We start from the raw sequence: 17,112 nt of genomic DNA, 5'->3' as shown, positions 1-17,112 counted from the left end.
CAGAAAAAAGTTGATTACTATTTCTAAGGTTTTCAGACTGGATGGAGAATTTAACAAGATGCAGTAGAAACAGGAAGATCACACAGGCCATTTGCCCAAGACAGTCAATCTCTAGGGCTGCTGCCCGTTATTAACAGAATGATCATTAATTCTCAAAAGTGTCCCAGATTGAATGATAAATTATACAGTCACCTTGGCATAAAGGAAGAAGTGCAAATTTGTAACTTGGAAAATCTACTACGGTTTCAGATATGCTGATTTTGTGATATCTATTGACTAACATATTCCTGTGATAAGAAGTTGAGTTCTAGAGCTATGGAGACTTGTCTGGGCAGAAGACTTTGAAGTTTGAAAGTTTGGAGTTTGAGAAAATAATATACAGAGGCAAAGTAAAATCTATGGGTGGAGATGATATCATTCTGGAAGAGGTGTTGCATAAAACAAAAGAAGACATCGAAGGCCTCATTCCCACTACATCTAGTAATTCAGACTTATACAATACTCTTTTCAATAGCCATCTTCTTCATTAAAGAAGGTATCTTTACATAGGCATTTCTATCACTCCTTGAAAGGTTTTCTCTCCTCCTCCTCCTCTTCTCCTTCTCTCCCTACTAGCTTTTACCTATCACCATGTAGAGTGTAAGTTAGCCTTACGAAGAAAGGGAGTCATCAATAATCAAAAGGACAAGGGCAGCCTTGCTGTGTTTTGAGTGAGTGGGATATTTATAATATAAAAGAAGACCATTTGTCTTATTTTGCTATTTTAGAGGACTGACTGAAAACTATTCATTCCCTGGATATCATGTGACCCTTCCCCTACCCTCATCCACTCTTGCCAAGTGGTTCATTGACCCTTAAGTATTGAACTGGCAAGAGTTTTGCGACATGGTTCAGTAAGGTTTAATGTGGGATGACACATTCCCCAAAATAATATTTGGTCTGGAGGGAACTTGTGAAGCAGTAGCTAATTAGACTGGGAGGAAAGTTGGGGACAGGCACTCCAATTCACTCTTCCCAGAATCACTTCCTTTATAAATTTATAACAGAAATCTTGGCTTAGATACATAAAATCATTTTTTCACATTTTGAACAGCTTACAATGCATTTGTTCTTAATATTGCATGAACAATATTAAGTATATGTATCAAAATCACTTTGTCCTATATTTCTCTTTCAACATTACTGTTCAGTTTAGTATTCTTTACAGTTTGTTGCTCACATAGGATTATCCTCTTATCACAGCTAGAAAACAATGAAAAAGAAACATCTCTGAGTATAATGCTTCAGTATTAGGATAATGGTTTGGAATAGAAAAGAGAAACAGCTGTATAACTTCCTTGAGTTTGTGATGGATAATTTGTCATGTTCTAAGCAAAGAATCCAGAGAATCATATCATGCACAGGGTCACCAAAAGTTTTAGGACTGGTTTTTCTTGACGAAATGAGAATGCCAGGAATAGGACTCAATGACCCAGTCTTCATACTTGAACTTGGCAAACTGTCTTCAGATACTTGAGACACCTTATTCTGAACTATCAAAAAAGTAAAATGGCAGGTAACACCTAAGGCTAATTATACTTACTTTTCATGAGGTAGATTGTTATGTGTGGGGATCTAGGGTGGAGGATGTTGGAGACAATAAAGAGTAAATATACAAATTAAAATTTCCAAATAAAATATTTTTACATATGTGATTAAGTCAGCTCTCAGACAGAAGACCCATGAGGAAAGGGATCACCTCACACTCAGTTGTATGGACAATCAGCACCTTCTTCACAGTGTTTCCTCATTTTGTAAATATGGACTTGGCATTTTAACTTTTTTTTTTCTTTTTTTGGCCACGCTGTGCAGCGTATAGGATCTTAATTCCCTAACCAGGGATCAAACCCACACCCACTGCATTGGAAGCGCAGAGTCTTAACCACTGAACCACCAGGGAAGTCCAGCATCTTAACTTTTAATGAAGGTATTATATAATCACCAACTATAGGATACTGGAAAAGTCATTAACTTGGGTCTTAATTTCCGTATCTGTCAAATAAGCATACTGAATATGTTTGATGCTAGTGATAGGATAGAGTCCACTACAGCTATGGGAAGTTGGATAAGAGTTGGCATGGAAAATTGATTTTATTATAGCAAAAATCTCTGAATTTTTTTTTAGAGAGAAAATACTTGTTGAGACTTGAGCATAGATTTAAATGAGAAGAATGCACAATCAACTACCCAATAAATGTAACAAAATTCAGAAACTTCTTATATAGATCATGATTGCTCTATATTCTCTATCAGAGTATGTATCACTTGGACCTATTTGCAGCATTCCTGAGGTCATGATTTATGAAAAAATACATGGAATATAGGCATTTGAGTCAACCACATGCTATCATGCTATCTAAACAAAAGCATTTTTGTATAAAAATGATTTATATGTGAAAAATCATAGCACGTTTAATCACTGTAGATGAGATCATGGATGCTGAGTCTACAGTCCTTTTAAACAAATAGAAAGTGGTTGCTTTCACATAGCACAATCTGAATTCAGACTACCCCAGTTGAACAAGTGATGTAGGCCGGCTGTATTTACCCTATTATATAATTTTTTTATATTGTTGTCACTTTATATAATTCATTCCTCTCTTTTTAGCCTGACCCACTCAGTGGCTAACTTCTCAGAACTATGTGTTTCTTTTCCATTGCCTTTTGTTTCTGTTAGCCATTAAATTACTCTAACCAAGCATATTCTAAAAGTATTCAAAGAAAAAAATGTTTTTTTGTTTGTTTTGCAAAGTTGCAAACTTTGCATCTAAGTTTAGAAATATTTGAAATAAAAACCTAATGGTATATTTTGGGAATATTCTCTCTGCGACTCTATAAGGCAAATGCCACATATGAAACAGTTGATAGTGGTTCCTTCGGTTACCATCATCCTGTAAAGGAGACCAGTTCACCATCAGGTAGAGAATAACGTTATTTTCTTTTGTGAAAGCTCTACAGAGATGTACTATTTAGTCCAAGTGTAATAAATCATATTGGGGAAATTATTTGTTAGCAAATATGTAGTTCCTTGAAAAAAGCACCTGAAATAACACTGCTTTATACTCAAACAAGATAACTCCTCTGGTTTTCTTCAGAAACAGATTTTCCATAAATCTAACAAGAAAAGTGGTGAGTAATGCCATCCTAACTTAAGACATTAGGTGTCCTCATGTAGAACAGTTCTAATAAGCAAATTATGTTATGAAGTCTATTTTATCATCTTTTAGTAATTTAATTTTGATAAGGACTATCTGAAAAATAGTAGCCAGTAAAATATCATGTTGATTTTTTTCTACATTCATAAGTTTGTCAATCAAACACTAAGTCTTTTCAACTAACAGAGTATTAAGGGGCCTGGAAATAATAATACATGATGAGTCATTGGTGAATTTTAGTTCAGTTAACCTTTATTCTGACAGTAAGTTCCGACATATTCTCCTGCTTCTAGATTTCCTTAGTCCTGTCGACTGGAAAGGTTAAATGTAACCAGAATATGAGAAAAGCAAATATACTGTTGTTCTGCAAAAACTCTACATTGTTATCAATAAGATAAAGAACTTGGACAGAACACAACTGGACAAAAACCATATTTTATTAAAAAAATGAGTTGGCCAAGGTTATCTACTGATAGCTCAATTCAATAAAATCAGTTTTTTTCTAGCATCTGAGCCTCTTTTTTTCCACTTTAAAAATCATCAGAGTTATTTTTTTTAATTCCAATGATTCTAACTACTATATACACGTGTGAATGACTATCCAAATTTCTGATCCAATTACTCCATGATCTTCAATACCTATGCATCACAATACCTTATGCAAGGTCTCCCAGACACTCTTACATCAACAGACTTTAAACCGAACTCAAAATTTCCCCTCTCTCTCTTGAAATCTGTGTTCCAGTATTCACCAGTTGCCTATTCAGGTCTTTCTCACTACATTATAAGCTTGTTGAGTGCAAAATGTGTGCTTATATTTATTTTGCCACTATGTATACTCAACACCAGAACACTGAGAAAAATGAATGAACATTTGAATCATAGTCTAGATACAATCCAGTCCTGAAACCTCAAATTCATCATGACTCTTCCTCTAGCACATTGCTTCTGACACACAAGTTCCTTTGAGTTTTTGTTTTTTTGTGTTTCTAATAACTGTTTTACTAAGCCCAGGTCAGAGTAGACTGAGGTGGGGTAAACAGTGACACTGACGCTGTGCATATTACAGTTAAAATAGGCTAATTTGAGCAGGATCTTTGCCAAAAGAGAGAGCTGTGGCCTGGAAATCCAAGATTAAAGGAATAACTAGCATGTGGGGGTGAAGACAAGGACAACATTGGGGGCTCTTTGGAGTAAGCAGCCTGAATGGCAAAAACAAGAGTCGATTTCAAAGATAACAGGATAGAAATTCAGCACTTAGGAATTAATTGCTAAGTAAGAGGAGTGAGTTGTAAATGTTCTTCCAGAGAGATGTATTTTCCTAGACATTAATTCTTTAGAGATGCCTTCTATGGTATCGTGGAAATAGTTACTACATCCTCTGGATGGAGGGTCCATCTGTTCACGTCTTAACTATCACTACTTTTATCAAGAGAAATTCTTTGGTTTTTCCCCAATGAGACATGTTATAATTTTTATAAAATGTACTTTCCTTATTATGTTCCGTGACTGAGCACAGATGACACATATGTGATCAGCTTCTGTCATAGAAAATACATATCATTTAAAGGGTATGATTTGTGCCATAGAAGTTGACTACTGAAAACTTTAAAATACAACTTTTCGTTGAGATAGGGTTGTATAATATTACATTTGCATGGATACATAAAATGTTTTCCCCTTGGAGAAAACAGTATTTTTCAAATTCCTATGAGTGTGAAAGATATTAGATACAATAAAATCTAACTATTCAGCATTTCTTAACATCGTTAATATTCACTAACTATAGTTGTAATACTTTTTTAAAATGCTATATTTTCATGGTGATATAGGACTGAATGAAAGCAAAACTTTTATTTTAAAAGACTATGCAGCCAATTCTCCATTTTCAATGTGCAAATATTAAAAAATATTCCCTGAGGATTTGAAATACTTTACCATTTATTTAAAGTTTTCCTTTCCAAGACTTATATTTAATTTTGGATTCAATCATCTTTGGAAATGCTCTCACTTAATTTTGCTTAGGGCATATTCTGGAGTAAATAGATACTTGTTTATATGCTTTAAAAAATGAGTGTACTTCATGAACTGGTACCTTTATCACACACAAATAATTGCAGCAAACAAAATAAGACAGTGGGTGCAGTGAAACCATCTTGCATTTGAATCTCAAGGGGTACAAAAAGTCCTGGGAAGCATTCCATGCTTGCCCTGGGAAAAGGCACTGTAATTTGAAATGCTATCTCATAACCCATAACTTTCTTATTGCATGGTCCATACATTTTTTATTTCATTTTAAGTAGGAATAAAAAAGCAAGTTTTTTTTTTATCTTTTAAAGAACACATAACTGAAATATGTATTTCAGCAGAAAAACAACTTAATTTATAAGCACCATGCAAGAGAGCCACTGGGGTTCTAAAAATATGTTGAAAATCCAGTTAAGCAAGTCAGAGCTGCACTTGTGGATAAGTCCCTTTAACTGTCTCACGTAAGAGATATCATGTTTAACATGCTGTGCATCTTCAAAGGAAAATGACAACCCAGTTTGAGATTTAGTAAAATAATTTTTATGGGCTATTTAGCCCTAATATATCCATATAGAAAAGACCAACAAAAACCCCACTAATATTTTTCCTCTCCACAAAGAATAATATTTTTCAAGTTAATTTTTACTCTACAAGTTTTTCTTTATAAAACTCATCATATACTTTATTTACTACATAAAAAATGAACAATGGGGGCTTCCCTGGTGGCGCAGTGGTTGAGAGTCCGCCTGCCGATGCAGGGGACACGGGTTCGTGCCCCTATCCCGGAAGATCCCACATGCCGCGCAGCGGCTGGGCCCGCGAGCCATGGCCGCGGAGCCTGTGTGTCCGGAGCCTGTGCTCCGCAACGGGAGAGGCCACAGCAGTGAGAGGCCCGCGTACAGCAAAAAAAAAAAAAAAAAAAAAAATGAACAATGATTCTTTAACAGAATTCTAAATAACAATATAATGTGAATTATATTTTTGTATGAACTTTACAGAATTCTAAATAATGGTATAATAAATATGAATTATTTTTTGCATAAAATCACAAGATAATTTGCCTAGAAAATGGCCATTTCATCATACACTGCAGATATTATAAAACCAATTTAGGGCTTCCCTGGTGGCGCAGTGGTTGAGAGTCCGCCTGCCGATGCAGGGGACATGGGTTCGTGCCCCGGTCTGGGGGGATCCCACATGCCGTGGAGCGGCTGGGCCCGTGAGCCGTGGCTGCTGAGCCTGCGCGTCCGGAGCCTGTGCTCCGCAACGGGAGAGGCCACAGAAGTGAGAGGCCCGCGTACCACAAAAAAAAAAAAAAAAAAAAAAAAAAAAAAAAAAAAAAAACCAATTTAGAAGACCCCCAAGAAAATAAAAAGTCCAAGAAAAAGAATTCCGTATCAACGTGCCTCTAGCTTTCTTACTTACCATGTTAATTAACATCAGTGAAACCTCGAAATTTACAAGGGCAAAGGAGAAAAGAAATAAAAAAAGGTCACACAGAGCAGCACCCAAATTAGGACCATTTTAATGTTTATCTAATAGTAACTAACAGTAACTGAATCAGTTTCAAACTGACTTTCTCAATGGACCATTGTTGTTATTGAAAAATCTCCCTAATAGAATTGTATTCCTTTGAGACAAGGCCTTGGTAAAATGCCTTAACAGGTACTATACAAAACCATTAAAACTATAACTTAAGCTGATTGAGAGGGAGTCAAGGATTTTCATGAAAAGAAAAGAAGGGAACAAGGTCCTGGTTCAAGGTTTGTGCCCCATGACAGAGACCAGTTGACCCCCCTTGCCAAAGACAGACCCTCTACCCTTGGCTACTGTGAATAGTGGGCAGCTTATTTCTTATTCTTGGTCCTGCTAGTCATCTCTCAAATTCTATTCCACAACTCACCCCTTAACTTATAGCTCAGGCTGGTGCCTGAGGTCCTGTTGCCTATGGATAGATAACTACAATGGCAATCAGGGAGGCCATTGTAAAAGGAAAGCGCCTCCTAATGAAAGTCTAATTAGATGAGTGAGGGGCAGAAGAAGAGGAGCATTCCAGCAATTAATACTCAGGCATTTGTAGGCTGGTATGTCATTGTTGTTATCTATCCATAGGCAACAGGACCTCAGGCACCAGCCTGAGCTATAAGTTAAGGGGTGAGTTGTGGAATAGAATTTGAGAGATGACTAGCAGGACCAAGAATAAGAAATAAGCTGCCCACTATTCACAGTAGCCAAGACATGGAAACAACCTAAATGTCCATCATCAGATGAACGGATAAAGAAGATGTGGCACATATATACAAAATGGAATATTATTCAGCCATAAAGAAAGAATGAACTATTGCCAACTGTAGCAACATGGATGATTCTAGAGATTATCACAGTAAGTGAAGTAAGTCAGAAAGATGACAAATATCATATGATATCACTTGTATATGGAATCTGAAAAAAATGATACAAATGAACTTATTTACAAAACAGTAACACCCTCACAGACATAGAGAACAGACTTGTGGTTGCCAAGGGGAAGAGGGAATTGGGGAGGGATGGTTTGGGAGTTTGGAATTAGCAGATGCAAATATAGAATGGATAAACAACAATGTCCTACTGTACAGCACAGGGAACTATATTCAATATCCTGTGATAAACCAGAAATGGAAAACAATATGAAAAGAATGTATATGTATATGTGTGTGTATATATATATATATATATATATATATATATGTATAATATAAATGAATCACCTTGCTGTATAGTGGAAATCAAGACAACATCATAAATCAACTATACTTCAATAAAATAAATTTTTTAAGAAAGAAACTGCCCAGCTACTGAGTTTGGCCTTCAGCTCTAAAGCTGAACTAGAGAAAGCAAAGTAGCTAGCCAAAATTTTAATTTTAAACTCTGTAGAATTTAGCTTAAAGCAGCAGCTCAATTTTATTACTTGGGCAAACACGGTGGTCAGATGTAGTGTAAAAGAAATACAATTTGGGACAGCATGGAAGCTTGTTCCTCAGTTCTTATGTGTCATAAGGCAACTCATCTACTACAACTGGGGCGCCAGAGCCCATGTGTTGTGATGGATTATTTCTAAGCCAACACATAAATGTTATCTATATCATGGCAAGTTAAAAAATCTAAGTCTCATATCTCCATCTGTCTACACAAAATAGTAAAACCTACCTTTTAAGCCTCAGTGAGGAGTTTTTGTTTGTACTCAACAAATGTTAGCTTTCAGTTGCTGGACACAGACAATTGAAAACAATTCCTGACTTAAACAGGACAGTCTGGGAGACAGAGCATGGTTAAGCTCCAGCTTATTGATAGGAGACATATCAATGGATCTATCTAGTTGGGAGAACCTAGAGGAAGCAAAAGCAAGAGACTTCAGAGTGGGCTGATAATTATTTGTCATTAGTTACTTTCAGTGAAGCAATTTATTACTTCCTCTTCAACCAAGAGATAAATTCTGATGGTATAGCACATTCAGCGTAATAATTAAGAACATAAGATACATGACTCCAGAGAGTAGAGGTGAATAAAGATGGGCTAAAATGCCTGAAAAGTGGGGTTTGAAGAGAGCGGTATGGACTGTGACTAGATCGTCTAATTAAAAAATATAGAAAGATAGCACCTATTTCCACTTACAGTCATGGAGGTCTCAGGAAGGAAGATGTTGTCTGGTAGACAGCTAAAACAAACAAACAAAAAAACAAAATGAAAAAATAGCCAATCCTGTTAACATTCAGCAAAATTTATCTAACATTTACCATGTGCAAACCATGGTAGTATAAGTAGAGAGTAGGAATGTAGATAAGATAACAAGGGTACATTTTACTTTTGTCAGAATTGTTAAGAGCAAAAAAAAAAAGTCTCTTCTTTAACTATCAGACTCAGAAATGGAACCGGGTGGACGTGAAAGTTCTCTGCCACACTAGGTCCTATGAGACACAGGGCCAAGATGCTAGAGTCCTATAAGATGAATTGGCTGAGAACAAAGAGAATGAAGAGAAATATTTTGGAAAACAGATGTTGGTAGTGAGATTGTATAAGGAAAGAGCTTATGTGTAGAGAATGGAAGAGAAAAGGAACTCTAAAGAGGAGTAAGTGGAATGAAGGATTAAAACCCAATTATATATATATATATATATATATATATATATAACTATGACCTTAAACCATCTGTTTTTTAAAATATTGCTTGAATGTATGAAATTTAATTGTAAAAATAGTCTTTAAAAAAGTACATCCTGAGAAATGTATTCAGCTATTTTGTTCATGTGTCCTCCCTCTGCAATCAGCAAATTTATTTTTAAAAGGAGTGTTGGGGGGCTTCCCTGGTGGTGCAGTAGTTAAGAATCCACCTGGCAATGCAGGGGACACAGGTTCGAGCCCTGGTCTGGGAAGATCCCACATGCCGTGGAGCAACTGAGCTCGTGTGCCACAACTAGTGAGCCTGCTCTCTAGAGCCAGCGAGCCACAACTACTGAGCCTGCATGCCACAACTACTGAAGCCCACTCTCCTAGAGCCCGTGCTCTGCAACAAAAGAAGCCACTGCAATGAGAAGACTGCACCACAAGGAGGAGTAGCCCCCACTCACCGCAACTGGAGAAAGCCCGAGCACAGCAACAAAGACCCAGTGCAGCAAAAAATAAATAAATATTTAAAAAAGTAAGAAAGGAGTGTTAGGGAACCATGGTTAGTTCTTCGCATCAACCCCTTCTACATTTGATTGAAAAGAATTAAAATGTAGCATGTATCTCTTGTGATTAAGTATAATATTTCGATTAATGAGCAATTAACATTGTCTTATAATTTGAAAAAGGTATATATGTCATAGTCTTTCTCAAGGCTCTCTCTTACAGGGTAAAAATCAGAATTACATGCTTTCTCAGCCAACACATTTGACACCAACAGACTTTACTCCCCTGCAAAACCAACATTTTACAAGCTCCATCCTTTCCTTAGACACATTACTCATTATCTGTCTTGCTTTCTCCTGATAAATGGCTCCTGGTCACAATCAGCCATCAAGTCAACTGGGATGTGAGTTAAGGCATTACTCAACACAATTTTACAACTTTTCCAGTGACTCTGCCTGGGCTTGCTGAGAGCACTAAAAGTTTCCTTTGCATCCTACATGCTCTAAAGAGCCTTTTGTGTGTTATCACAACACTATCAGTATCATGAATTCAGGATATGTTTGTTTTAGTGAAGTCCGTACTTTGTAATGCTCTGAAGTATCTTGGAAATATTGTTGAAGAATTCAGTTCCTTTAGGTTCTAAGAGTGACATGTACCTTGGCTGAACTTTAAAATAAATTCTATATTTATCACTGTTTTACTGCATCCTTTTATTTTTGTTGGTTTCTCTTACAAGCATGAATTCTCTTTGATCTTCCCATACTTTGTAGCCACAGAGAAATTTATAGAGTATGAGCCTCAATCTTTTTTTCCTATAAAACAGCCTTGACAACTTAGTGCCACAATACTTCTCTTCTATAAGAACAAAAGACAACTCGTTTTTGATATCTGATCCTGGTTTGTTCTTTCAAAATCTTCAAAATGTTTCTTTAAAACTTCCCAAGTCAAGCCATTTACCAAGAATATGAGAAAAAATACAGTTTACATTTTCTATATTTTTCCAAAAACTTCTGGATTTCCAACACAATGAGATTCACTAGTAATATTTCTTCTTCACACTGAGATACTTATTTGAAAAGTCAACATGTACTATTTTTTTCTCCATTTCAACCAATCATCTTCAGCAACCTGTAGCCCAGCCCACACTCCACACACAATACCCTTGAGAGTAACCCACAATGACAGGACAAGGATTCTTTGACCTTCAAATTCTTCCAACCTGAAGACTATTTTCTAATCTCAGTGATGTCTCCCAATGTACTAATTTACTTCTTTCTTTCAATTCCTTTCTCCCTTCCTTCCCTCTTTTCTTCCTTCCTTCTTTCCCCAATTAAATGTTCATTTGTCTTCTACTATGTTTTAACCTCTATGCTAAGTGCTGGTGATATAGAAATGAAGCACCTGAAGCCCCAGATCTGAGAAGTTCTGCAGGGATCACAAGGCTATGGGGTAAGTGTTGACAAGGACAGTCATATGAGAGCACAGGGGAGGAGAATCTTCAGTGGTACTGCTTCCAGTTTCACTTAGCATTGGCAGCTTTCTGATAGGATTCATCAGCAGTCAGTGGTGATGGCTCCATCAGTGGTGATGGTTACTTGTGGGATTCAGTTTTCTCAGCAGTAGGTTTACAAGTACTTTTGATGCTCACTGAAGGGTTTCCCATGACTTGCTAACCTTTCTCACTGTACTGATCTGAAATAATCTATCGTAGGATAGCGTATGGCAGCGTTCTTGCTGATCCTTTAAGTGGCAACCAAGGTCTTAACTGGCTCTTTTAAAGAAGTGTTATCTCAAGTGTTAACTCAACACAGTTTAGCATAGCATTAGAGAAGCATATCACTATGAAACTACACACTCACATCTGAACAATTGGTCTTAAATGCCCCTCATTATGTCTTTGATGTAGTGTGAATTCTCATAGTTCCAAAGAAATTTTTATAATTGTGTTGCAGCATACGCTTGGTTGAAGAAATAGATCACAAGAGAGTGTCACCCATCTCTATGCTCTGGAAGGAATGCTGCTAAATCTGATACCCACAACTGAGTCATTCAAAAAGCTGAGCCCAAAAGAACTCAAGATCCTTTAGCAATTGTGTAAATCTCTGGTAGACAGAGATTTGGACTGCATGGAGAATTTGGAACTCTCGATGGAAACAAATACTGACCAGACATTTGTTAAAATGCTACTCTTCAAATAAATACATGGCAAGAGTAATGCTTACTGTCAGATATTCTTAGAAGTACTAAGAAAGTAACCGAGGATGAGACAGGAAGAGATAGAAACCACAAGCAACATATTCAACAATAATAGTAATAGCTACCATTTACTATTCACTGCACTAAACTCTGTACATGGATTACCTCATTCAATCCTCATAAAATCTTTCTGGGCTCAGTAAAATCATTGTGGCCATTGAACAATGACAAACTGAGGCTTAGAATGGCATAATAGTACTAATTATCAGTTATATGTGTATGAGTATATAAAACTACACAGGTATGATGCCTGTGTAGAGTATTTGACAAAAGTCTCGAATTTTCTTATGTATTGGGTATCTTCAGAAAATTTAAAAAAATTATTTCCCAAGACATTTCTGGCATTCCATTTTCTTAACTCAATGGCATTCAAATTAAGAGTATGTGGTCCACAAACGTTTTCCGATCTGTGATGACATAAGTCACATTGAGAGCAAGATTTTAGACACATTTATAGATAATAATGTAACACTGCCCTTAAATCTATGTACTTGATCATTTATCTGGTAATTAATTTTATTGTGTTTTTAAAAAGTACAAGTCCATAACAGTTTGTAAATTTTTTTAAAAAGCAAACTACCTGCTCCACAGTTCATTAGAGAGACACAGTCTTGCTTGAGTTACCCACAAAATCTAAGTTTCAACTGAGACTGTGATAATGCAAGTGTCAAGTTGTACCCACAGGAGTCACATGTAAGGGAGATATTTCTTTGATATTCTCAAAGAAATTTGATATTTCTTTAATTTCTCAGGGAGAAATTAAAATCTAGGTTAAACATACTGTAAATTATATTGCTTCTTCAGTTTCTAAATATGAAAAAATGAAAAAAGTGGATCACATATTCTTTAGGTTTTTTCCTAAGTCTCTGTAGTATAATGATTGTAACACTTATGTAGACAGTAAGACAGAAGAAAATGCTTCTTAAAATCTGGTTCACTGAAACTCCTAAAAAGCTCCTTGGAATTCCAGAGAGTTTCTTATGTTTGCCACATGTTATAACATTAATCTATTTCTTTTACATATGGTATGGATTGGCTTTCATATAAAACATTTCCATAGTATTGTCAGAATGAGTGCCATATTTCCCATTCACTGTGGTATTTTGATGATTTGGGGGAAAATTTAAGTTGGTAGGCTATACATAGTGAAACTGTGCATTCATAAACCAGGTTTAAGACTCCTGGTCTTTCTCATTATGCAAATTCTTTAAATCTGAAGCTACCTGAGACTCCATCAAACACACGCTGCCTACCACAAAAACTGAGAGCATATATTGTGTCCAAATTCACTTACTCTTGGAACATAAACTGCTAGAGGTCAGGTGCAAGAATAATTAAACAAGTATCTCCCAGTTGCAGAGAATTCATGCAAAACTCAGAAGTCCAAAAAAATCACTCTTCAAGACAGTACATCCTCAATTACTAAATCTGCTTCTTTATATACTTTATAAATGTGTGGCAGTATGATAAGTGGCCAGTCATCATTATACCCACCACAAAAGTTATTTATTCTTTAAGACAAAGCAAAAACACTGGCATACCTAATTAAGGTCAAGATCAATAACATTTTACTTACCTTAAGTTGATATATTCAATTCCAATTTATTTCCTCACATTTTACCACATCTTACTTAAAACAAAATTTCAAGATTCCCCTTGTATGTGATTTTAATAAGCTACATATAGTTTTGGTTTTTTTAAATAGATAACACAAATTGTATTCCATGACTGATGTCTACCATGTCTGCCAAGAAGTTTAATGGCTTTACTGATTGTTATGATTCAAATACAGAGATTCTTGCTTTCCCCACTTTGCATCTTCCACCAACTCCATCTACATTTCTGTTTCATTCTCCCAAATATCACAAGCTACAATTCTAAGCCAGATTTACTTTCTGTTATCTTCCTTCAGTCTTTGTATAAACCTTTGTTATATAAACCTCTAGCTTTTCATGCTGTCAATTTTCCAGATGCTTTCTTTTTGTGATCCCTGATTTCCTCTTTTTTAAATTATGTCTATTTATAGTGATTCACAATTCACACAATATGCAAATACAAGAGCCAGAATTCTTCCATTTGCCAAATGACTATAAAGAAGTAAACTCTTGGGCTTCCCTGGTGGCGCAGTGGTTGAGAGTCCGCCTGCCGATGCAGGGGACATGGGTTCGTGCCCTGGTCCGGGAAGATCCCACATGCCGTGGAGCGGCTGGGCCCGTGAGCCATGGCCGCTGAGCCTGCGCCTCCGGAGCCTGTGCTCCGCAATGGGAGAGGCCACAACAGTGAGAGGCCCGCGTACCGCAAAAAAAAAAAAAAAAAAAAAAAGAAGTAAACTCTTATATGTAATAATTCACAAAAGAGGAACCACATTTGAAGAAAAATTATCTCACCTTCTTTAGTAATAATAACATACATAGACTATTAGATACATTTTTATTTTATTTATTTTCCTGTGAGCCTTCCAGACATTTATCAATGGCAAATAGTATTAGGAGCCCAACTATGTATAACACTGCCTTTTTTCAATAAAACATCTAACAGATCATGTAAAAATTTTCTCTTGGGGGTTCTATCAACATTCCTCAGGGTATGTGGGTGACAAATGAATGACAAATTCTATTCTGATCTAAAAAAATGGCTAGGAAAGTCTAACACACTTATGTACACATTACCTGGTCCACATTGCTATCTATAAATACATAGCTAAGTCCCCAAACTAAATCTGTAGTGACTGACATTGAATTATTTTGCAGTTATTTTACTTACTCCCATGTTGAAAGCTACTAAGAGATTGAGAGGCAGTATATTGTCAGATAAAAGCCAGTATGGCACATCAATCTTATTCCTTCATATATATGTACCCTTCAGAAATGTCTTAAACTTCTATTTCAAGATTGTCACATCATGATTATTTAATAACCATTGGGAAATTTAATTATAACCTAAGCATTTTATGATGGAAAGTATCTGGTATCAGAGTGGTTATAAAAACAAATGGAACCATATCAGTGGCAAAACATTTACTTATGCAGAAGGATTCAAAAATCTTCAACTACAGAAGCATAATTGAATTAAGCTAAGTGAATAGTTTTACATGCTAGAAGACGATTTATAGCACTGGAATATATTAAGAGGATGGCTGGAACAACTCACTGTATATTTTTTTAAAGGACATTAAAAGTGACAAATCCTAAAACACCACCTGGCTCCTCTTTAGACTGAAAATAAAATACAGCTACCAGCTGCTTAGATATTTATTTACGAGTAATTGTGGCTTCTGTTTCAAACCCTATTTCTTGTTCTTTCCTTGAACAGCCTGAAAAAAAAAAAAAAAAAAAAAACAGGCTTCTTTACACATAATAGAAGATAGCATTAAAATAAAAATCCTAAGTTATAATTATATTAAAATTAATATCACCTTTATTCCTAATATTAACACAAATTTAGGAATCATTCTATAATTTACTGAGGACTTTTAGTCTTAGAGACACCAAAAATATACCGAGAACAAATAAAATAAAATAAATACTTAAATGCAGTCAGGAAATTCTATCTAGATACAAACATCGACTCAATGTTGACCACCTTGATGGCCCTTATCTCAGAGTTACTCATCCACTAACTACTGTGGCCCTTCTTTGCAACTGAAGGACATTTTGCTAGTTTTCAAGGCCATTTATCACTATGGTATAACAAGGCACCATCTGACATCGCTAGGGTGGAATGTGGTGAGGTTTGGTTTTTATGTTAAGCAGCAAGACATTTGGTTAACATTATGCTGCGTGTTTTTATTCACTATCAAATTAACTGCTTATTTAAATACTCCTATTACTGCTTGTTTTGTCCATATAAAAAGGTTTAAAGGCTTTCAAAAGTTAACTTAAGGAACAGAAGTTTAAATGCACCCACAGTTGGTCTGTGGTGGCGGTGGTGGTTGCTTGCTTGCTTCTTAAAATTCAACCCAATATCATAGTGAGGTGCTAAAATTCCTGTGCAGAAATGACAGTGACCTTGAAGTTGCAAAACATTTGTCAGCCAAGGTCATTTAGTACAGATTCAACCAGGCTAGCTTTCTAAGCTTCCTAAGGAAAAACAATGTATATGGATGGATATAAAACATGAGTTTTGGTGAAAAAAAAAAATCATCTTCAATAATAAAGGTGGCAAGTTCAGATCCTGCAGCCCAGAGGTCAAAGCTTAAATTTGACTCACATTCATTCATTGTATCAGCCATTGCTGTGCTCACTTTTGTGGAATTCTAACTTGGATTGCAAAAGTAAATTATGTTTTCATTGCTCTAGTGGCAGGAGACAGGAGACAATGTTTCTCTTAGTAGGTGGAGTGAGACCTAAGGATGTCCCTTCTCCAAAATAAAATGCGATCCTCTCATAGGTCAAAGGGTTCCTAACATGGAAGGAAAGCAAGGGAACTATGGAGAGCCCCTGGAATTTTAAAGTAGAGAGAAGTCAAATTTAAATTTCCACAACACTCTTTAACAATCCAATGTCTTCATTCTCAAAAGCAGTGGTCAAAATGAGAAAAAAAAGATGTAGCAAGAATCCAGCTGCGGTGTTCATTTTCTGCCCAAAGCAAATAATCATTGAGCAGAAGTTTCTTTTCCACATGTTGCTGGCTTTCAACATATATATACACTTTTAATCAAGAGCACGTGAGAGAGTTTGAAGTAGCCCTCAGAGCTCGAGCCAGCACCTCAGTGGTTCTGGATTCTGACCCAGTGGCCACTGTGGATGGCTCACACAAGCATATTTAAAGTGATTTAAAAATGACTCCTTTGGGCTTCCCTGGTGGCGTAGTGGTTGAGAGTCCGCCTGCCGATGCAGGGGACGCGGGTTCGTGCCCCGGTCCGGGAAGATCCCACATGCCGCGGAGCGGCTGAGCCCGTGAGCCATGGCCGCTGAGCCTGCGCGTCCGGAGCCTGTGCTCCGCAACGGGAGAGGCCGCAACAATGAGAGGCCCGCATACCGCCAAA

This window comes from Mesoplodon bidens (assembly GCF_964165515.1).
Source record: "Mesoplodon bidens genome assembly, chromosome: 9".
NCBI lineage: Eukaryota > Metazoa > Chordata > Mammalia > Artiodactyla > Ziphiidae > Mesoplodon > Mesoplodon bidens.
The sequence above is the reverse complement of the archived record's forward strand: the minus strand, read 5'-3'. Positions refer to the sequence as shown.